Source organism: Bufo bufo, chromosome 3 (genome assembly GCF_905171765.1).
Source record: "Bufo bufo chromosome 3, aBufBuf1.1, whole genome shotgun sequence".
NCBI lineage: Eukaryota > Metazoa > Chordata > Amphibia > Anura > Bufonidae > Bufo > Bufo bufo.
Window position 1 is genome coordinate 262,227,612 of NC_053391.1, and position 22,510 is coordinate 262,250,121.

General features: G+C 44.6%; 2 long non-coding RNA genes across 2 annotated transcripts in view; one reads left to right on the forward strand and one right to left on the reverse strand.

Moving 5' to 3' along the window:
* Window positions 1–1,982: 1,982 nt before the first annotated feature.
* LOC120993363 lies at window positions 1,983–20,132 on the reverse strand. The gene is made up of 3 exons (XR_005777230.1): window positions 20,047–20,132; window positions 19,278–19,288; window positions 1,983–1,994 (listed from the first exon to the last, which is right to left on the reverse strand). It is a non-coding gene; the product is annotated as an uncharacterized LOC120993363 (long non-coding RNA).
* LOC120993362 overlaps window positions 10,588–22,510 on the forward strand; it is a 28,589-nt gene continuing 16,666 nt past the window's right edge. Inside the window, exon 1 of the long non-coding RNA XR_005777229.1 lies at window positions 10,588–10,674. This is a non-coding gene — a long non-coding RNA (uncharacterized LOC120993362). The remainder of the gene's footprint in view (window positions 10,675–22,510) is intronic.

Below are 22,510 nucleotides of genomic sequence, written 5' to 3' on the forward strand. Positions count from 1 at the left end.
CTATGGGGGAGCTAGCACTATGGGGGGGCACTATGGGGGGGGCTTGCATTATAGGGGGAGCTGGCACTATGGGGGGGGCTGGCACTATGGGGGAGCTAGCACTATGGGGGGGCACTATAGGGGGAGCTGGCACTATAGGGGGGGCTGGCATTATGGGGGAGCTAGCACTATGGGGGGGCTTGCACTATAGGGGGGCTGGCACTATGGGGGGGCTGACACTGTGGGGAAGCTGGCACTATAGGGGGGCTGACACTATGGGGGAGCTATCACTATGGGGGGGCTTGCACTATAGGGGGAGCTGGCACTATGGGGGGGCTGACACTATGGGGAGGCTGGCACTATGGGGGGAGCTGGCACTATGGGGGGGCTGGCACTATGGGGGGGGAGCTGGCACTATGGGGGGGCTTGCACTATGGGGGGGCTTGCACTATAGGGGGAGCTGGCACTATTAGGGGGGCTGGCACTATGGGGGAGCTGGCACTATTAGGGGGGCTGGCACTATGGGGGAGCTGGCACTATGGGGGAGCTGGCACTATAAGGGGGCTGGCACTAGGGGGGAGCTGGCACTATGGGGGGGCTGACACTATGGGGGGGGCTGGCACTATTGGAGGAGCTGGCACTATGGGGGCATTTCTTACTGGCACATTATGGGGGGGAACCATGGGGGAGTGGAGCACTATGGGGGTTTCTTGGGGTTCTAAAGGGGCTTTTTTTAATTATTGGCACATTCTGGGGGGCACTATAGGGGAGAGCAGCACTATGGGGCATCTGGTGTTACTATAGGGGCACTATGGGGAAGTGGGGGCTCTAAAGGGGCCTTTTGTATTGGAACATTATGGGGGGGCACTATGGCATTTGGTGGCACTAAGGGGGCATTTTTTACTGGCACATTATGGGAGGCACTATAGGGGAGAGCGGCACTATGGGGCATTATTTGGGGGCACTATGGGGGAGTGGAGCACTATTGGGGCATATGGTGGCACTAAGAAGGGGCATTTTTTTACTGGCACATTGTGGGGGAGAGGAGCACTATAGGGGCATCTGCTGGGGGCACTAAGGGGCATTTTTTTACTGGCATATTATGGGGGACACTATGGGGAAGGGGGAGAGGAGCAGTATGAGGGCATTTACTGGGGCACTATATAGGGGTATTTTATACTGGCATACATTATGGGGACATTAACTCAACTGCGGGCACTAAGCGGGGGTATTTCATGTACTGTCATATTATAGGGAAAATTAGTACTACTAGGGGGTATTATGGGGAGCTTTACTACTACTGGGGGGCTATGGGGAACATGATTACTAGGGCACTATAGGGGCATTATTACTACTAAGTGTGCTCTGTCAGAGAATTATTTATATTGGTGGGATTTTGGGGAGCACTGTTACTTTGGGGGCACCCTGGCATAGTATCAGCTTAGCGCAATTATTTTTGGGGGACATTATTTTTATACTATTAGTGTCTGGGCGCAGTTATTTTTTAGAGCACTGTGTGCCAATAATTGTTTAAGGGGGCACTATCTGTGTGGTAGTAGTATTTCCAGGGGTACTGTTTCTGCAGTATAGTATTGGGGGTGGCAGGAAACTAAAGTCTGTTTCTCAATCTCTGCAGAGATGGGAGATGGCAGAAAAATCATCATGGCGGTCGTCTGAATGGAGAAGATGAGGAAAGAGAACGTCTACATCAAAGGTGACATCACTGGATGTAAGAGGTATGTGGTGCTATGTAGGAGAGGAGATGTTCCGGCTCCTCCTCCTGCCATTTGCAGAAGGAGGATTCAGAGCTGGGTGAGGACGACGAAAGGGGGCAGCAAGCCACGGGCGGGTGGCAGATGGTGGGGGGGAACCACAAGCCTTGAGCAGGATCAGGGGAGGGAGGAGAGCGGAGGAGCTTCCTGGCTGTAGCTTGGTATATAAGCAGGCAGTGCAGCCAGGACAGACCCTCCCCTCTCCGTATGATGTGTAGACAGGCCTCAACTATAGAATGTCAGCTGTACAGTGTGTGTTGGGAGTGGCCTATTATATGTAGGAGGGGCTTTTAATAATGGATGGGGCTAAAAATGGGCCACTTGACTGGATTTGCCTCCCAGGACTAAGGCTGCCAGCCCTCCCCTGGTTTTACACATGGGAAAGAAAAGTACAAGTCACCAGTACATGCTAAATGGTAAAACACTGGGTAACACTGACATGGAAAAGGACCTAGGAATTTTTGTGAACAGCAAACTAAGCTGTAGAAACCAGTGTCAGGCAGCTGCGGCCAAGCCCAATAAGATTATGGGGTGCATCAAAAGGGGCATAGATGCCCATGATGAGAACATAGTCCTGCCACTTTACAAATCACCAGTCCGTGTGCATTCCGTATTTTGCGGAACAGAAAAGAACAGTACTATCCTTGTCCGTTATGCGGACAATAATAGGACAAATTCTATCTTTTAGCAGAACAGATATACGGAAATACGGACCGGAATGCACACCGAGTAACTTCCACTTTTTTGAAATTAATGGTTCCATATACGGTCCGCAAAAAAACCCGGAACGAAAACGGAATGAAAATACGTTCGTGTGCAAGAGGCCTAAACGGAAATAGGAACTTTGAAATTAACATTTTTGGACGCATCCCCTTTTTCACTCACCCCCTTTTTAACTTGTTCATGTGATTGTTGGTCCTCCATTTTATACAGCTTGTTGCAGCATTGAGACCTTAGTTGGAATCCTGTGTTTGGCAGACATTGGTTTCTGGCTATAATTTTCTGTTGTATCATGACTGACGATACGGAGGAAATTGTTCTCTTGTGCTGGCTGCTTTCTCGGGAACAGAAACAGCAGCCAACTATGCTGAACGTAGAACCGAGGAGGAGCATTTCCACACGCTGTACATGGATCTGCGACAGCATCCTGAGAAATTTCATGGGTTTTGTTGAATGTCTGTGAACAGCTTTGATTTGTTGTTAGCGACTCTGCCTCACATACCAGAACACAAATATGAGGTGCTGCATTTCTCCTGAGGAACGGCTCATCGTGACATTGAGGTATGTATTTTTCACATTATTTTATATTTGTAGAATGTGAAAACTATTTAAAAAAAATTATATATTTGTAATATGTGATATAGTGTAGCTAAAAACTGATAATTTGCATATGTAGATTTATACTATTTTTTGGGTGTGATAGTATATCTGCATTGCATTATTGTTTTTCTATTTGTTTTCCAAATTTTCGGCAACCGGGAATTAATTTTCATCTCTGTATTTTGAGTTCCTGCTGGGAGTCTCAACTACTTCTCAGATTGCTTGTCAAACCTGTGATTTGATTTGGCAGCAACTCCGGGAAGCAGTGTTGCCAGTGTCCAAGGCTGGGGATTGGATCTGAATAGCTGAGGGGTTTTATGTTGATGCGCAGTTTCCAAACTGCATTGGGGCACTGGATGGCAAACACATATGTGTTAAGAAGCCGCCTCACTCAGGGTCCCGGTACTTCAAGTATAAAAAATATTTTTCTGTAGTGCTTTTGGCCTTGGCTGACAGTACTTAAAAGTTTATAATTGTGGATATTGGGCCTATGGGAGCACTGCAGATGCAAGCATTTTCAGTTCTTCTAGAATGTGTGAGAAACTTCAAACAGCTAGGCCTCCCAGAAGACTGCCAGGTTCTGCAGGACCATGGCTCCATTTGTAATTGTGGCTGATGAAGGGTTTGTTTTGTCAACACATGTCATGCGCCCCTTCCCCAGTCGCAACCTGGATGACAGCAGACGTATCTTCAACTATCGGCTGAGTAGAGCTCGTCGGTATGTTGAGTGTGTGTTTGGAATACTCACACACAAGTGGAGAGTATTACTGTCATCCTAACAGATGGCACAGGAGAATGCCACCCGGGTTATTCACACATGTGTGATCCTACATAACTTCGTCTGGATTCATGATGCTCTCTCAGAAGTTGATTTATTAGAACCTGGTCCATCTTCTTCATCCAGACCCTTAATGGACAACCTGGAACTGCAGGGCTTGCAGTTCAGGCCCTCTATAAACAATATTTTTCAAGTCCTGAGGGTGCATTGCCGTGGCAGATGGACGCAGTTCATGGCAGACTATGAAGTGATCTGGACTCTGGTCATCATAGTTTTTTTTGTTTTCTAGTTAGTTTTTTTTATTTTGGTAGGAGAGTTATATGTAGATAGTGTAGGGACTCACAAGACAAAGAGGACCCTTGATGTGGGCTTGTGGGCTGGGGTTAATCTGTAGCCAAAACTTTAAAAAAATCTGTCTGTGTTTTAATGCATGTTCATTGTTAAAATGTGCATGAGTAGTTAATTTTTATTTTTTGTCTACATAAACCCTCTAATACCTCTTTATAATGATATGTTTCGTACATATTGATTCGTGCACTCCTGTTTAGATATATTTCACAACATATTTAATTTATTTAAGCATGCAGAACACTTCAAGACGCTGTCTAAGGTGCCACCTTTAGAGGTTATCCCAGCACTTATAAACATTTGGAAAATCCTTTGCCATGTGCATGGTTATCTTTAAAGTATATGCACAGCCCTAGTTGTAATTAATTCAATAAAGTAAGCTACACTATGTGTATTATGTTAGTACTGTTTGCATTTCAATAAAAAACTAAATGATGTTCTTGTTTGAATGTTATACCATATTGAAAAGGCCAGACATTTTCGTTACCATATTTCTTTATATGATAAAATTAAATTACCAAATAAAAGAATGGCTTTAAATTCAGCCTGTATTAAAAAACAGCACAACATAACTTAAAAATGATATGCCCATAAGGTCTTTTAAGAAAGGTCCCGGAGCATGTGCACGAGGCCCAGCCACATGACTTTGTGTTTGGGATGACATTCTGGGGTCGTCATAATGAGCACGGAGGCCATGTTCATGCTCCTGAGAAAAGAGGGACTGGGAATAATAAGAGCTGGACCCAGGATGTTGTGACCCCATGCTGGGCCCAGGTTGTTGTGACCCCATGCTGGACCCAGGATGTTGTGGCAGCATGCTGGACCCAGGATGTTGTGGCAGCATGCTGGGCACAGGTTTTGATTCTGTGGCTAAAATTAAAGCACGGTGCTTCAAGTTATCCACAGTCCGCACCAGCTCAAGTAGATCCATGTGGGTATCCATGATGGTGGCCACAGAACCCATAATGGATACAAGTGTTAAGGCTGGCCGCAGGCTAGCCTGGATTTGTGGGAGGGGCCGGTACCTGTCTCAAGCAGTCTGGCTCTCCCAGGCAGCCTGGATTTGTGGGAGGGGCCGGTACCTGTCTTAAGCAGTCTGGCTCTCCCAGGCAGCACGTCGGCATTCGGACGTCTGCTACTTCCGGGTGTGACGTCATCAGCAAGCGTCCTGCACGAGTCGGATCTCAGAGAAGCCGGGTGTACCTTTCACTTCAGTCTGCAAGCTGTTCAGGTCGTTTTCCATGATAACTGCTTTGTTCGGGGAGCGTGGTAACGTGGAGGAGGGTAGGAGGGGGTGTAGAGAGGGGGAAGTGTGCCGGAGGATCGCTTCTCCTCACTGCGTTCAGGCACATGCAATTCAAGTTTTGGCACCAATGGGCAGCATTGTCACATAGTTGGAGCTCATTGCCTGTCTCAGCATAACCTGTATCTAAGTTCATACAGGGGCTGCGAGTCATCTGGGATCAGCAGGTTAAACTCTGGCAGCTGGGTCCTGGTGCCATTACTGAGTTGATTACTTACAAGGTTGCGGCTTGTGCACATGTTTGACACTCATCACATACACTACATACATACCTTAGACACATAGTTCGCACATCAGGCAGTTTGACGAAAAAAAAAAAAAAGGGTACAAGTGGATTGTTAAATAAAAATAAAAAAAAAAACTTTATCCACCAAGCTTCATCCATACACCTCTAGCATAGGTACATCCGCCAATACAGCTACACGCTCGCACCACATACACACCCCGTTTCATCTCGTAGACTAGTGTCATACGTCATACGGTCTGTTTTCCACAAATCCTATACTTACATACATCACCTACCACGTCTGTAGGTTCTTTAGCCCGCAGTATTCGTTTTTAATTAATCTGCCACGTCACAGATTCACACAAACTCGGGCTCGCTTCATACGTCAGTGGAAACGACTATCATACTCCCTGTCAGCCTCGAAGGCTTTTCGTTCAATCGTTTCACGCTGCTGGGGGGGGGAAGGGGAGGGGCTTAGATTCCGTCAGCTGGGTCCTGGTGCCATTACTGAGTTGATTACTTACAAGGTTGCTGCTTGTGCACATGTTTGGCACTCATCACATACACTGCATACATACCTTAGACACATAGTTCGCACATCAGGCAGTTTGATAAAAAAAAAAAAAAAAAAAGGGTACAAGTGGATTGTTAAATAAAGTAAAAAAAAAAAAAAAGTGGGTTGTTCAAATAAAGAAAAAAAAAAAAAAAAGTGGGTTGTTCAAATAAAGAAAAAAATAAAATAAAACCTTTATCCACCAAGCTTCATCCATACACCTCTAGCATAGGTACATCCGCCAATACAGCTACACGCTCGCACGACATACACACCCCGTTTGATCTCGTAGACTAGTGTCATACGTCATACGTCTGTTTCCACAAATCCTATACTTACATACATCACCTACCACGTCTGTAGGTTCTTTAGCCCGCAGTATTCGTTTTTAATTAATCTACCACGTCACAGATTCACACAAACTCGGGCTCGCTTCATACGTCGGTGGAAACGACTATCATACTCCCTGTCAGCCTCGAAGGCTTTTCGTTCAATCGTTTCACGCTGCTGGGGGGGGAAGGGGAGGGGCTTAGATTCCGTCATCTTGTTTGTCAGCTTACGGGCAGCAGGTCGTAGGGTTAACAGGTTGTTTTTTTTTTTTTCTCTTTTTCTTTCTTCGTTTTTTTTTTTTTGTTGTTGTTGTTTTGTGGTGTTTGTTGTGTTGTTTGCAGTGGTCTACGCCATCTGCAACTTCAGCCAGTGCAGGCTCCTGCATGTCTGTGCCACATGTTTTAGGGCACATCCGGTCACGATCTGCACATTGAAGCCGGCGTGACTGAGCCGGGTGAATGTGGAGGCACTAGACCAGCTGCTGCGGCTTCATCCGGTTCAGCCGTTCCGTACATTCCTGGTGGAAGGGTTTTCACGGGGATTTCACACTGGGCTCATCACCTTGCCCCAGCAGACTCATGAATGCCCCAACTTGCAGTCGGCTTCTAAACATGCTGGTCTGGTGGATTCACTCTTGGCAGTTGAGCTGGACAAGGGTTTCATCATTGGTCCTTTCCAGTCCCCTCCTTTCTGCACTTGGAGGGTGAGCCCGGTGGGGGTGGTGCAGGGAAAATATTCCAATAAATTTCGTTTGATTTATGATTTGTCTGCTCCACATTCTTCCCACGTTCCTAGTCTCAACTCGTTGATTCCGTCCGAGGAATTTTCCTTGAAGTATACTTCCGTAGACCAGGCTATCCAGGTCATTCTGCAAGACAGGCATGGGGGCTTGGCTGTCCAACGCAGATGTCTCTGATGCGTTCAAACTGCTGCCCATTAGCCCATCTCTCTGGCAGTGGCATGGCATCAAATGGAGAGATGCGTACTATTTCGCCACCAAGTTGACGTTTGGTTCCTAGAGCAGCCCCAGTCTGTTTGACAGGTTAGCGCAGGCACTGGAATGGATTTTGTTGGAACAGGGTTGCCAGAATGTCATTCACTACCTGGATGATTTTCTGTTGATCGAAGAACCCTCACAGGCACCTGTTGAATTGCAGGTTCTCTTGCAGGTCTTCAAGGAGTTAAACATTCCAGTGGCCGAACACAAAACAGAAGGGCCTGCGCAGGTTGTCACGTTCTTGGGGATCTCTCTGGATTCACGTGCCATGTCAGCCAGTCTGCCACAAGACAAACTCGACAGAATCAAATCAGGTGTCCGTTCCTTGCTCATGTCTCAGGTTTGCAAGAGAGAATTGCAGTCTCTGTTGGGCATGTTATACTTTGCCATGAGGATCATTCCTCAGGGTAGAGCATTCATTTCAAGATTGCTAGTCTTATTACAACAGACCAGTGATTTGGACGCATCAGTGCATCTTAATGCGAACGCCCGAGCAGATCTGTTCATGTGGGACAGATTTCTCAGTGGGTGGAACGGCATTTCCATGTTTATTCCGAGGGCCACTTCCGATTCTCCACACGTATTTTCAGACGCGGCTGCCTCGGTAGGTTTCGCGGCCATATTTGGCTCACATTGGTTCGCCAGCTCATGGCCCACACACGTGCTACAGTTGCCGGGGTTTTCTCAGATGTCGGCATTGTTCGAGATCTATCCTATCGTAGCAGCTGCTATAGTCTGGGGGCATAGGTGGTCGGGTCACACGGTGGTTTTCCACACTGACTACATGGCGACCGCAGAGATCATTAACAAGGGCAGATCTAAATCGTTACTTATCACGTCTTTCATGCGTAGATTGACCTGGGTAGCTCTGGAACGGGGGTTTCATTTTCATGCCCGGTTTTTGGACGGGGTCAGCAACGTTGCAGCTGATGCTTTATCTCGTTTTGATTTTTCTCGCTTTTTCTTACAGAACCCAGAAGCAGACTCAGTGGGCGCCCCGGTACCGGACTGGCGGCTGCTGGTCTTGGATTAGACTCTCTGATGGTGGTCGCCAGTTCACTCATTACCAAGTCTTTGTCGGCCAGTACGTTGCGGTCGTACCGCCGAGCATGGGTGGTTTTTTCGAACTTTAAGTTGGCATATCCTAGAGGTGACACAGGTCAGGTCAAGTATATGGTGGCTTTCGTGCCTTATTGTCATTCGGTATTGGCTTTATCCTACAACACCATTAGGCTATATTTGGCTGGGGTGTAGCATTTTTTGGCACTTCAAGAGCCAGACAGACCCTCTATATTTTCAGCTCACCCGATCAAGGCCATCCTCAGAGGCATTCAAAAGAGCCAGGTCACGGTCAAGTCGGTCCGTCAACCTATTAAGGGGGACACGTTTCGTAGCCTGTCGGAAGTTCTCACATTCTCACCATTCAGAGTCCTTCCCAGCCTGGTGATCAAGGCGGCGATGTACTTGGCGTTTACGGGTTTTTAAGACCAGGTGAAGTGACACAGGCCAAACAAGGGGCGGTGGTTCTCCGCAAGGGAGATTTAGTCAGGATGGGCAGTAACTCATTTGCAGTTGCCTCACAACAAAACAAGGCAGGTAGGTCCCGGCCATGTAGTTAAGTTCTTCCAGACCACAAACGCATAGTGTCCAGTGACAGTCTTGGACAACCTCTTGCTGGCCCTTAGTCTTCACAGCCCCACTGACCCATTACTTCCATTCCCTGTTGGTCCACTGCCGTCCAGCCAGTTCGTCAAACATATTCGCATCCTGTGTAGGATTGAATCCGGCTCAATTCTCGGGGCATTCTTTCCGCATCGGTGCGGCATCCGCAGCGTCCAAGCATGGAGTCCCTGTGCATATCATTAAACATTTGGGGCGCTGGCGCTCGGGGTGCTTTGTACGGTATATCCCGAAGCCACAAGCGGAGCTGGTCCAAGCATTCAGTACATTGGCAGAGTAGCACCTAGCACCTCAGGCCTATCCTTCCCTCACTGGTGGGTTTTGCCCCTTTTTCAGGCATACCGACCTAGTGAGGCCAAGGCACACCTCAGGCCAATTAGGTAGGGGGGTGGTGGTTGGGCATCTTCCACTCGTTTAGGTCCTGACCACAAGTGTTAAGGCTGGCCGCAGGCTAGCCTGGATTTGTGGGAGGGGCCGGTACCTGTCTCAAGCAGTCTGGCTCTCCCAGGCAGCCTGGATTTGTGGGAGGGGCCGGTACGTGTCTTAAGCAGTCTGGCTCTCCCAGGCAGCACGTCGGCATTCGGACGTCCCCTGCCCACCCATTCCCATTCTTCATTCAGTCATTCAACCATCACATTCAGGGTATGCCCCCTTTTTCAGGCATACCGACCTAGTGAGGCCAAGGCACACCTCAGGCCAATTAGGTAGGGGGGTGGTGGTTGGGCATCTTCCACTCGTTTAGGTCCTGACCACAAATATATATATTTCAAAGAAAGGGCTGGGCACTCTCTATATCTGGAGTAAGTGGTACTTTATTAGATAAAATCCTATAATAATAATAGTGAATACTCCTAAAAATAATAAAACAATCTATAATAAGTCTGGCCAGACTAAAATATGACAAACAGTACCTATAGACAATACTAATATAACAGTGCTGATATTGAACAGTGCTACTGTTAAAACAATCCTAAAAATTAAGAACAAGATACTCCTATAAAACGCAATGGTCGTTTTTGATGCAATGTCCAGAATTTCACATAAATAATCACAAGATAAGAAGTGATATTAAATATTCAAGATTATTTCTTAATATTATATCCAATGTCCAGAATTATACATATACTCGTGAATTATTCTAAATGGCTCTGAATTTTCCTATATAGTTTATAGTCTGTTAATAGGCAAATTGTAACATCGAAAAATGTCTTACGTTATCTACGAATAGGACTATGTGTCGATTATATTTCTCATCGCAAATACTTATTCCATCTCTAATTGTATTGTCTACTCACGAAACAGATGTACGTAGGTGGATCCAATCGACAATCCACGGCGTCCCGCGTGGTGATTCAAGTCCGATCTTCCGCTGCTGCTTATTCACGTGAGTATCGACTTTAACGTGGAATAGTAATATACGACTTGTGTTGGGATATCGAAGAAATTTCGACAACAAATGTCCTTTGCCGTTCACTTTAACAAGTGCAGGTTTTCACTTACTGGCGCCAGTAGCTCCTTTATATTTTCGATTTCACTCGTGCATGCGGTATGTCCTCGATCGTTTTTCTCCAAAGTATTCAAATCTGTGAAAGCTGGTGGTCCTTGTGTTGAATAGGGGGGTCCAGTACCAAACGTGTTTCGGGGCTCTAAGTGGCCCCTTCCTCAGTGGTTGACCTCCCCTCCATAATGCCTTTCCTTTTATAGGGAAATTAAAGTCATGCAAAATGGGAAATGGGTCTGGTTTTCCTCAAACTCTGTAATGGATTTTTGTAATGGAATTCATTTGGATCAGACATTGCTCTTTTCTCTAATAAATAAACAATATTCTCCAATAATCTTTATTGTGCGAATTCACTAGGTTCTGTAGATCATGATGCAAAAAACGCAGAATATCAAAAAAACGCATATTAGGTATTGATGCATTTTCATTGCGTTTTCATTAAAAACACTCATTTGAACTAAATTAATACATAAATACCCCATATATATCACTCAAATGTATGTAAAAATGTATATCTCTATATAAATACATTAAAATCTATAAAAACCTTTTAATTGATACCTTCATGTTGATGTATTGTGGGTCCTGTATTCTTATTACATACAACGGTGAGGAGATATCACCATTGAAAACTACTTTAGTTTATGAAGAGGTCTTGTGATAAAAATCCTTAAGAATAGAGTTGAGCGAACACCTGGATGTTCGGGTTCGAGAAGTTCGGCCGAACTTCCCGGAAATGTTCGGGTTCGGGATCCGAACCCGATCCGAACTTCGTCCCGAACCCGAACCCCATTGAAGTCAATGGGGACCCGAACTTTTGGGCACTAAAAAGGCTGTAAAACAGCCCAGGAAAGAGCTAGAGGGCTGCAAAAGGCAGCAACATGTAGGTAAATCCCCTGCAAACAAATGTGGATAGGGAAATTAATTAAAATTAAAATTAAAAAAATAAAAATGAACCAATATCAATTGGACAGAGGTCCCATAGCAGAGAATCTGGCTTCACGTCAGCAGAGAATCAGTCTCTTCATGCCATAGCAAAGAATCTGGCTTCATGTCAGCAGAGAATCAGTCTCTTCATGCCATAGCAGAGAATCTGGCTTCATGTCAGCGCAGAATCAGTCTTCATGTCATAGCAGAGAATCAGGCTTCACGTCACCCACCACTGGAACAGGCCACTGTCACACATTTAGGCCCCGGCACCCAGACAGAGGAGAGAGGTCCTGTAACAGAGAATCTGGCCTTATGTCAGCACAGAATCTGTCTTCATGTCATAGCAGAGAATCAGGCATCACGTCACCCACCACTGGAACAGGCCACTGTCACACATTTAGGCCCAGGCACCCAGGAAGAGGAGAGAGGTCCCGTAACAGAGAATCTGGCCTTATGTCAGCACAGAATCTGTCTTAATGTCATAGCAGAGAATCAGGCTTCACGTCACCCACCACTGGAACAGGCCACTGTCACACATTTAGGCCCAGGCACCCAGGCAGAGGAGAGAGGTCCCGTAACAGAGAATCTGGCCTTATGTCAGTGCAGAATCTGTCTTAATGTCATAGCAGAGAATCAGGCTTCACGTCAGCCACCACTGGAACAGGCCACTGTCACACATTTAGGCCCAGGCACCCAGGCAGAGGAGAGAGGTCCCGTAACAGAGAATCTGGCCTTATGTCAGCGCAGAATCTGTATTCATGTCATAGCAGAGAATCAGGCTTCACGTCACCCACCACTGGAACAGGCCACTGTCACACATTTAGGCCCAGGCACCCAGGCAGAGGAGAGAGGTCCCGTAACAGAGAATCTGGCCTTATGTCAGCGCAGAATCAGTCTTCATGTCATAGCAGAGAATCAAGCTTCACGTCACCCACCACTGGAACAGGCCACTGTCACACATTTAGGCCCCGGCACCCAGACAGAGGAGAGAGGTCCTGTAACAGAGAATCTGGCCTTATGTCAGCACAGAATCTGTCTTCATGTCATAGCAGAGAATCAGGCATCACGTCACCCACCACTGGAACAGGCCACTGTCACACATTTAGGCCCAGGCACCCAGGCAGAGGAGAGAGGTCCCGTAACAGAGAATCTGGCCTTATGTCAGCGCAGAATCTGTCTTCATGTCATAGCAGAGAATCAGGCTTCACGTCACCCACCACTGGAACAGGCCACTGTCACACATTTAGGCCCAGGCACCCAGGCAGAGGAGAGAGGTCCCGTAACAGAGAATCTGGCCTTATGTCAGCGCAGAATCTGTATTCATGTCATAGCAGAGAATCAGGCTTCACGTCACCCACCACTGGAACAGGCCACTGTCACACATTTAGGCCCCGGCACCCAGACAGAGGAGAGCGGTCCCGTAACAGAGAATCAGCACATTGTTTGAAGAAGTGCCATGCCAGGGAACTCCTTGAAGCTGCCTTTGGGGTGCTCGGTCCCAGATGGCGGCGGTCAGTAGCAGGCGGAGTCTCTTGGTGGCGGGTGTTCTGATTTTGCCCACTGCTCCCTCTTTTGCTACGCTGTTGGCTCGGTCTCACCACTGCCTCTTCCTCCGAACTCTGAAAGTCAGTGGCACGACCTTCATTCCATGTGGGGTCTAGGACCTCATCGTCCCCTGCATCGTCTTCCACCCAGTCTTGACCCCTGACCTCCTGTTCAGACTGCACACTGCAGAAAGACGCAGCAGTTGGCACCTGTGTTTCGTCATCATCAGAGACGTGCTGAGGTGGTATTCCCATGTCCTCATCATCAGGAAACATAAGTGGTTGTGCGTTAGTGCATTCTATCTCTTCCACCCCTGGTGAAGGGCTAGGTGGATGCCCTTGGAAAACCCTGGCAGCAGAGTCTTCAAACAGCATAAGAGACTGCTGCATAACTTGAGGCTCAGACAGTTTCCCTGATATGCATGGGGGTGATGTGACAGACTGATGGGCTTGGTTTTCATGCGCCATCTGTGCGCTTTCTGCAGAAGACTGGGTGGGAGATAATGTGAACGTGCTGGATGCACTGTCGGCCACCCAATTGACTAATGCCTGTACCTGCTCAGGCCTTACCATCCTTAGAACGGCATTGGGCCCCACCAAATATCCCTGTAAATTCTGGCGGCTACTGGGACCTGAGGTAGTTGGTTCACTAGGACGTGTGGCTGTGGCAGAACGGCCACGTCCTCTCCCAGCACCAGAGGGTCCACTAACACCACCACGACCATGTCCACGTCCGCGTCCGCGTCCCTTATTAGATGTTTTCCTCATTGTTCCCGTTCACCACAATTTTGAGAATGGCAAATTTGGGAATGCTTTTTCAACCCAGAACAAAAAGTCTGCTTCGACGGTCACTACAAATAACTTGACCAGCTAAAACTGTGCAGATTTGGTTGAATAGAGATGTGAGACCTGTTTTTTTTTGCGCTGTGTGACAGTTATAGGTTTAATCACAGAATGACACTTCTATCAGCACGCTAGCGTGTGTCTTAGGTTTTTCTGAATGATACTATCAATAACTTCAATGGAAGATTTTCTTTTTGGGATAGATTTCAAGTAGGCCTGAAATACCACAAACTAGTTATTTTCAGAATGGCAAATTTGGGAATGCTTTTTCAACCCAGAACAAAAAGTCTGCTTTGACGGTCACTACAAATAACTTGACCAGCTAAAACTGTGCAGATTTGGTTGAATAGAGATGTGAGACCTGTTTTTTTTTGCGCTGTGTGACAGTTATAGGTTTAATCACAGAATGACACTTCTATCAGCACGCTAGCGTGTGTCTTAGGTTTTTCTGAATGATACTATCAATAACTTTAATGGAAGATTTTCTTTTTGGGATAGATTTCAAGTAGGCCTGAAATACCACAAACTAGTTATTTTCAGAATGGCAAATTTGGGAATGCTTTTTCAACCCAGAACAAAAAGTCTGCTTTGACGGTCACTACAAATAACTTGACCAGCTAAAACTGTGCAGATTTGGTTGAATAGAGATGTGAGACCTGTTTTTTTTTGCGCTGTGTGACAGTTATAGGTTTAATCACAGAATGACACTTCTATCAGCACGCTAGCGTGTGTCTTAGGTTTTTCTGAATGATACTATCAATAACTTCAATGGAAGATTTTCTTTTTGGGATAGATTTCAAGTAGGCCTGAAATACCACAAACTAGTTATTTTCAGAATGGCAAATTTGGGAATGCTTTTTCAACCCAGAACAAAAAGTCTGCTTTGACGGTCACTACAAATAACTTGACCAGCTAAAACTGTGCAGATTTGGTTGAATAGAGATGTGAGACCTGTTTTTTTTTGCGCTGTGTGACAGTTATAGGTTTAATCACAGAATGACAGTTCTATCAGCACGCTAGCGTGTGTCTTAGGTTTTTCTGAATGATACTATCAATAACTTCAATGGAAGATTTTCTTTTTGGGATAGATTTCAAGTAGGCCTGAAATACCACAAACTAGTTATTTTCAGAATGGCAAATTTGGGAATGCTTTTTCAACCCAGAACAAAAAGTCTGCTTTGACGGTCACTACAAATAACTTGACCAGCTAAAACTGTGCAGATTTGGTTGAATAGAGATGTGAGACCTGTTTTTTTTTGCGCTGTGTGACAGTTATAGGTTTAATCACAGAATGACACTTCTATCAGCACGCTAGCGTGTGTCTTAGGTTTTTCTGAATGATACTATCAATAACTTTAATGGAAGATTTTCTTTTTGGGATAGATTTCAAGTAGGCCTGAAATACCACAAACTAGTTATTTTCAGAATGGCAAATTTGGGAATGCTTTTTCAACCCAGAACAAAAAGTCTGCTTTGACGGTCACTACAAATAACTTTACCAGCTAAAACTGTGCAGATTTGGTTGAATAGAGATGTGAGACCTGTTTTTTTTTGCGCTGTGTGACAGTTATAGGTTTAATCACAGAATGACACTTCTATCAGCACGCTAGCGTGTGTCTTAGGTTTTTCTGAATGATACTATCAATAACTTCAATGGAAGATTTTCTTTTTGGGATAGATTTCAAGTAGGCCTGAAATACCACAAACTAGTTATTTTCAGAATGGCAAATTTGGGAATGCTTTTTCAACCCAGAACAAAAAGTCTGCTTTGACGGTCACTACAAATAACTTGACCAGCTAAAACTGTGCAGATTTGGTTGAATAGAGATGTGAGACCTGTTTTTTTTTGCGCTGTGTGACAGTTATAGGTTTAATCACAGAATGACACTTCTATCAGCATGCTAGCGTGTGTCTTAGGTTTTTCTGAATGATACTATCAATAACTTCAATGGAAGATTTTCTTTTTGGGATAGATTTCAAGTAGGCCTGAAATACCACAAACTAGTTATTTTCAGAATGGCAAATTTGGGAATGCTTTTTCAACCCAGAACAAAAAGTCTGCTTTGACGGTCACTACAAATAACTTGACCAGCTAAAACTGTGCAGATTTGGTTGAATAGAGATGTGAGACCTGTTTTTTTTTTGCGCTGTGTGACAGTTATAGGTTTAATCACAGAATGACACTTCTATCAGCACGCTAGCGTGTGTCTTAGGTTTTTCTGAATGATACTATCAATAACTTTAATGGAAGATTTTCTTTTTGGGATAGATTTCAAGTAGGCCTGAAATACCACAAACTAGTTATTTTCAGAATGGCAAATTTGGGAATGCTTTTTCAACCCAGAACAAAAAGTCTGCTTTGACGGTCACTACAAATAACTTGACCAGCTAAAACTGTGCAGATTTGGTTGAATAGAGATGTGAGACCTGTTTTTTTTTTGCGCTGTGTGACAGTTATAGGTTTAATCACAGAATGACACTTCTATCAGCACGCTAGCGTGTGTCTTAGGTTTTTCTGAATGATACTATCAATAACTTTAATGGAAGATTTTCTTTTTGGGATAGATTTCAAGTAGGCCTGAAATACCACAAACTAGTTATTTTCAGAATGGCAAATTTGGGAATGCTTTTTCAACCCAGAACAAAAAGTCTGCTTTGACGGTCACTACAAATAACTTGACCAGCTAAAACTGTGCAGATTTGGTTGAATAGAGATGTGAGACCTGTTTTTTTTTTGCGCTGTGTGACAGTTATAGGTTTAATCACAGAATGACACTTCTATCAGCACGCTAGCGTGTGTCTTAGGTTTTTCTGAATGATACTATCAATAACTTCAATGGAAGATTTTCTTTTTGGGATAGATTTCAAGTAGGCCTGAAATACCACAAACTAGTTATTTTCAGAATGGCAAATTTGGGAATGCTTTTTCAACCCAGAACAAAAAGTCTGCTTTGACGGTCACTACAAATAACTTGACCAGCTAAAACTGTGCAGATTTGGTTGAATAGAGATGTGAGACCTGGTTTTTTTTGCGCTGTGTGACAGTTATAGGTTTAATCACAGAATGACACTTCTATCAGCACGCTAGCGTGTGTCTTAGGTTTTTCTGAATGATACTATCGATAACTTCAATGGAAGATTTTCTTTTTGGGATAGATTTCAAGTAGGCCTGAAATACCACAAACTAGTTATTTTCAGAATGGCAAATTTGGGAATGCTTTTTCAACCCAGAACAAAAAGTCTGCTTTGACGGTCACTACAAATAACTGGACCAGCTAAAACTGTGCAGATTTGGTTGAATAGAAATGTCAGGTCTATTTTTTAGACGCTGGGTGACAGGCTCAACTTGCCCCTGATGTAATATATGGCCAAAAAATAACCAGACTGTTGATGGTTAAATGCACTTCGGTGACACAGGCTCAGCCTGCAGCTGATGTAGTATATGGCCAGAAAATAATCAGACTGTTGATGGTTAAATGCACTTGGGTGAAACAGGCTCAGCCTGCAGCTGATGTAGTATATGGCCAAAAAATAACCAGACTGTTGATGGTTAAATGCACTTCGGTGACACAGGCTCAGCCTGCAGCTGATGTACGATATAGCACAAAATAACCACACTATCGATGGTTAAATACACTTGGTGATAGCTCGTGCTGGCGCACCACAAGTCACAAAATGGCCGCCGATCACCCCAGAAAAAAAGTGATCTAAAAACGCTCTGGGCACCCTAAAAAAAGTGAGCAATTGAGTATCAGCACTTCAATGATCCACAGCTGTAGATCGATCACTGAATGAAGTCTTTTGGAGGAGTTAATCTGCCTAATCTCGCCCTAACGTCGCAGCTGCAACCTCTCCCTATACTGATCATAGCAGAGTGACGTGCGGCGCTACGTGACTCCAGCTTAAATAGAGGCTGGGTCACATGGTGCACTGGCCAATCACAGCCATGCCAATAGTAGGCAAGGCTGTGATGGCCTCTTGGGGCAAGTAGTATGACGCTTGTTGATTGGCTGCTTTGCAGCCTATCAAAAAGCGCCAAGAAAGCGCCGAACACCGAACCCGAACCCGGACTTTTACGAAAATGTTCGGGTTCGGGTTCGGGTCCGTGTCACGGACACCCCAAAATTCGGTACGAACCCGAACTATACAGTTCGGGTTCGCTCATCCCTACTTAAGAACAATTAAAACTTTAAAAATGATAAAATCTGAAAAATTTTAAAATCTGAAAAATATCTAACATACAATGGCTTCCTGCTGGCTAGAAGTATTTATCAATCATTTAACCTTGATAAATATTTCTAGCCAGCAGGAAGCCATTGTATGTTATATATTTTTTAGATTTTAAAATTTTTCAGATTTGATCATTTTTTAAGTTTTAATTGTTCTTAAAGGGCTTCTGTCACCCCACTAAACAGTTTTTTTTTTGTTCCTTATAATCCCTATACTGCGATCTATGCATACATACTGTAATTAATCATTTTGGTTCAGCAGCTTCTGTTAAAAACTTACTTTTAAAATATGCAAATTACCTTGCTACCAGCAAGTAGGGCGGCTAGTTGCTGGTAGCAGCCGCATCCTCCTATCCTAAAGACACCCCCTCCGCATGTTGATTGACAGGGCCAGCGGACGGGATCGTCCTCCCGCTGGTCCTGTCTGCTATCAAGATCTCGCGCCTGCGCCGTGACGGTATTCAGTCGGCGCAGGCGCACTTAGAGGCGGACGCTCCTTCGGCCGCTCCATCCTCAATGCGCCTGCGCCGATGACGTCACATCTACACCTGACGCAGGCGCATTGAGGGAGGAGCGGCCGAGCGAGCGTCCTCCCCTCAGTGCGCCTGCGCCGACTGAAGACAGGTACGGCGCAGGCGCCAGATTTTGAATGCAAACAGGGCCAGCAGAGAAAGATCCCGTCCGCTGGCCCTGTCAATCGACATGCGGAGGGGGCGTCTTTAGGATAGGAGGATGCGGCTGTTACCAGCAAGTAGCCGCCCTACTTGCTGGTAGCAAGGTAATTTGCATATTTTAAAAGTACGTTTTTAACAGAATCTGTTGAACCAAAATGATTAATTACAGTATGTATGCATAAATCGCAGTATAGGGATTATAAGGAACAAAAAATAAATAAACTGTTTAGTGGGGTGACAGAAGCCCTTTAAGGATTTTTATCACAAGACCTCTTCATAAACTAAAGTAGTTTTCAACGGTGATATCTCCTCACCGTTGTATGTAATAAGAATACAGGACCCACAATACATCAACATGAAGGTATCAATTAAAAGGTTTTTATAGATTTTTATGTATTTATATAGAGATATATATTTTTACATACATTTGAGTGATATATATGGGGTATTTACGTATTAATTTAGTTCAAATGAGTGTTTTTAATGAAAACGCAATGAAAACGCATCAATACCGCACATGCGTTTTTTTTGATATTCTGCGTTTTTTGGTGCAACATGATCTACAGAACCTAGTGAATTTGCACAATAAAGATTATTGGAGAATATTGTTTATTTATTAGAGAAAAGAGCAATGTCTGATCCAAATGAATTCCATTACAAAAATCAATTACAGAGTTTGAGGAAAACCAGATCCATTTCCCATTTTGCATGACTTTAATTTCCCTATAAAAGGAAAGGCATTATGGAGGGGAGGTCAACCACTGAGGAAGGGGCCACTTAGAGCCCCGAAACGCGTTTGGTACTGGACCCCCCTATTCAACACAAGGACCACCAGCTTTCACAGATTTGAATACTTTGGAGAAAAACGATCGAGGACATACCGCATGCACGAGTGGAATCGAAAATATAAAGGAGCTACTGGCGCCAGTAAGTAAAAACCTGCACTTGTTAAAGTGAACGGCAAAGGACATTTGTTGTCGAAATTTCTTCGATATCCCAACACAAGTCGTATATTACTATTCCACGTTAAAGTCGATACTCACGTGAATAAGCAGCAGCGGAAGATCGGACTTGAATCACCACGCGGGACTCCGCGGATTGTCGATTGGATCCACCTACGTACATCTGTTTCGTGAGTAGACAATACAATTAGAGATGGAATAAGTATTTGCGATGAGAAATATAATCGACACATAGTCCTATTCGAAGATAACGTAAGACATTTTTCGATGTTGCAATTTGCCTATTAACAGACTATAAACTATATAGGAAAATTCAGAGCCATTTAGAATAATTCACGAGTATATGTATAATTCTGAACATTGGATATAATATTAAGAAATAATCTTGAATATTTAATATCACTTCTTATCTTGTGATTATTTATGTGAAATTCTGGACATTGCATCAAAAACGACCATTGCGTTTTATAGGAGTATCTTGTTCTTAATTTTTAGGATTGTTTTAACAGTAGCACTGTTCAATATCAGCACTGTTATATTAGTATTGTCTATAGGTACTGTTTGTCATATTTTAGTCTGGCCAGACTTATTATTGATTGTATTATTATTTTAGGAGTATTCACTATTATTATTATTGGATTTTATCTAATAAAGTACCACTTACTCCAGATATAGAGAGTGCCCAGCCCTTTCTTTGAAATATTGTTTTAGCTTATAGATTGGGTGAATCTGTCGGCTGAGAGCACCCATCCGGGTAACCTCACACAGCAGTGCGGTCTATTTCTGTTTTTTTCCAAATATATATATTTTTCTTCAAAATATTTTTGTATAAGGGGAGCTAGCTCACTGAGCATTCGCTCCTCCTTCCCTTCACTCCTCCTCTGCCTCAAATTATTGAGCACCTGAGAATCAATCAGGGCTCAAGTATTTGTGGCAGAATCCGGAATGTCTATAGCACCCCTTCTCCGTCGTGGCTGTCTCCTGGGTATTTCGGGGCTTGATGGCCCAGCTGCACCTCCCTCCAAAGCAAAAGAGTCCTCTGGTCTCTCCGGACACCCCTGCGACACTCCTCTTCAGCCACAGAACGAGGGAATTCCAGAAGACCAGCAGCTTGCTCTTCCTCCGTAGAGCTTTTTTGCATTACCCCTAGTTCCTCCAGGCTGTCAACGGTGCTGTGAAGGAGAGAGCATTTTTAATAAACAATGTGTGTATAAAAGGGTATTACCATATAAAACACATTTAATAACCCACACTGGAATACAGGGATCCAGCAGCCTAGTAAACATTTGATGAACTATGTTGAGTATTGCTTGTCATTTATTGAAAGGCTGGAGAACCTCTTAATATAGTGGTTACTTTGTTTCCAAAATGGCACCACAAATAAACCTTTCATATCTCATGTAGTGTATAAAGTAAAGTACATTATTTGCTAATTTCTTGGTCCATTGTTCCCATAAGCAATGTGCTGCATAGCAGAGGCCAAGGTCTGTTTCAGTACTGGCAGTGATGTACTGTCCTTGTCCACACCGACTTCCGCCTAGCAATGTTGACGAACTGTTGACGGGACCTGCACAGATGGATGTTCCTTCTCGCTATCCTCAGATGTTTAACATGTCACTCATTTGTGCAGGTCATATCAGTAGAAACAATGCTAGATTGAAGTCTTCTTCTGCCATGGTCTGGACATGGGCAGTATATTACAAGCTGAGAACAAAGTCTACCAGGCATGTGCAATCCAGGCAACAAGTGAGAGCATAGCAGAAGAAATAACTTTGGTACTCACGGCCTAAGATCCAGCACAGGGAGCAGAAACTGAAGCTGCTTTTGCAATGAGCAGGACACTGGTACGGTGGCCAATGATGCAGTGGGTCAGGATATGTGCATATAAGTCTATGAGTAGTTTGTGATGCCAATTGCAGCTTGCGCAGGTACTGTAACAGGGCCCTTTAAGGTGTTATAACTCACGTACCAGGTGAGGAATTCCAGAGGGGGATAATGTCTCTGTGTAGTAGGTATTGTGTCAACGGTCTCTCCTACCTTGGTACGGCTGGACTCCTGGATCCTGGCTCACTTGCAATAAAATGAGTGTTGCTAGTAGGAGTAACTGAGGAACTTTGGTAGTAAGGAATGAGATCCAGACTGGTGATATAATCCAACTCGTCTTTACTTAATGGCAGCTTGAATCCATACGAGTTACAGCATAGGTCTTGGGTCCCAGCAGGTATTGGCAATATGTGGCAGGAATCAATATGTATTCTTCCTCTATTCATATGCCTAGAGAATCTGGCAGGTATCTATCTTCTGCTCTGTCTTCTGATTGGTATGGGCCTGACTAGCTGAGGAGGTATCTGGTTTCTCCTGGACTCTGGATCTGCACTCTCAGGACTGCTCGCAGGGAATAGTTCTTCCTGGAGGTCTGTAGTTCTAGAGGTGCTGCTTGCTTTGTCACCAGCTGAGGTAGAAGACTCAGGCTTGGAAGAGTGATCCTTGGCCTCAGCCGAGGCTGGATCCTAGGTTGGGATCCCTGTTTCTGGGAGCTTC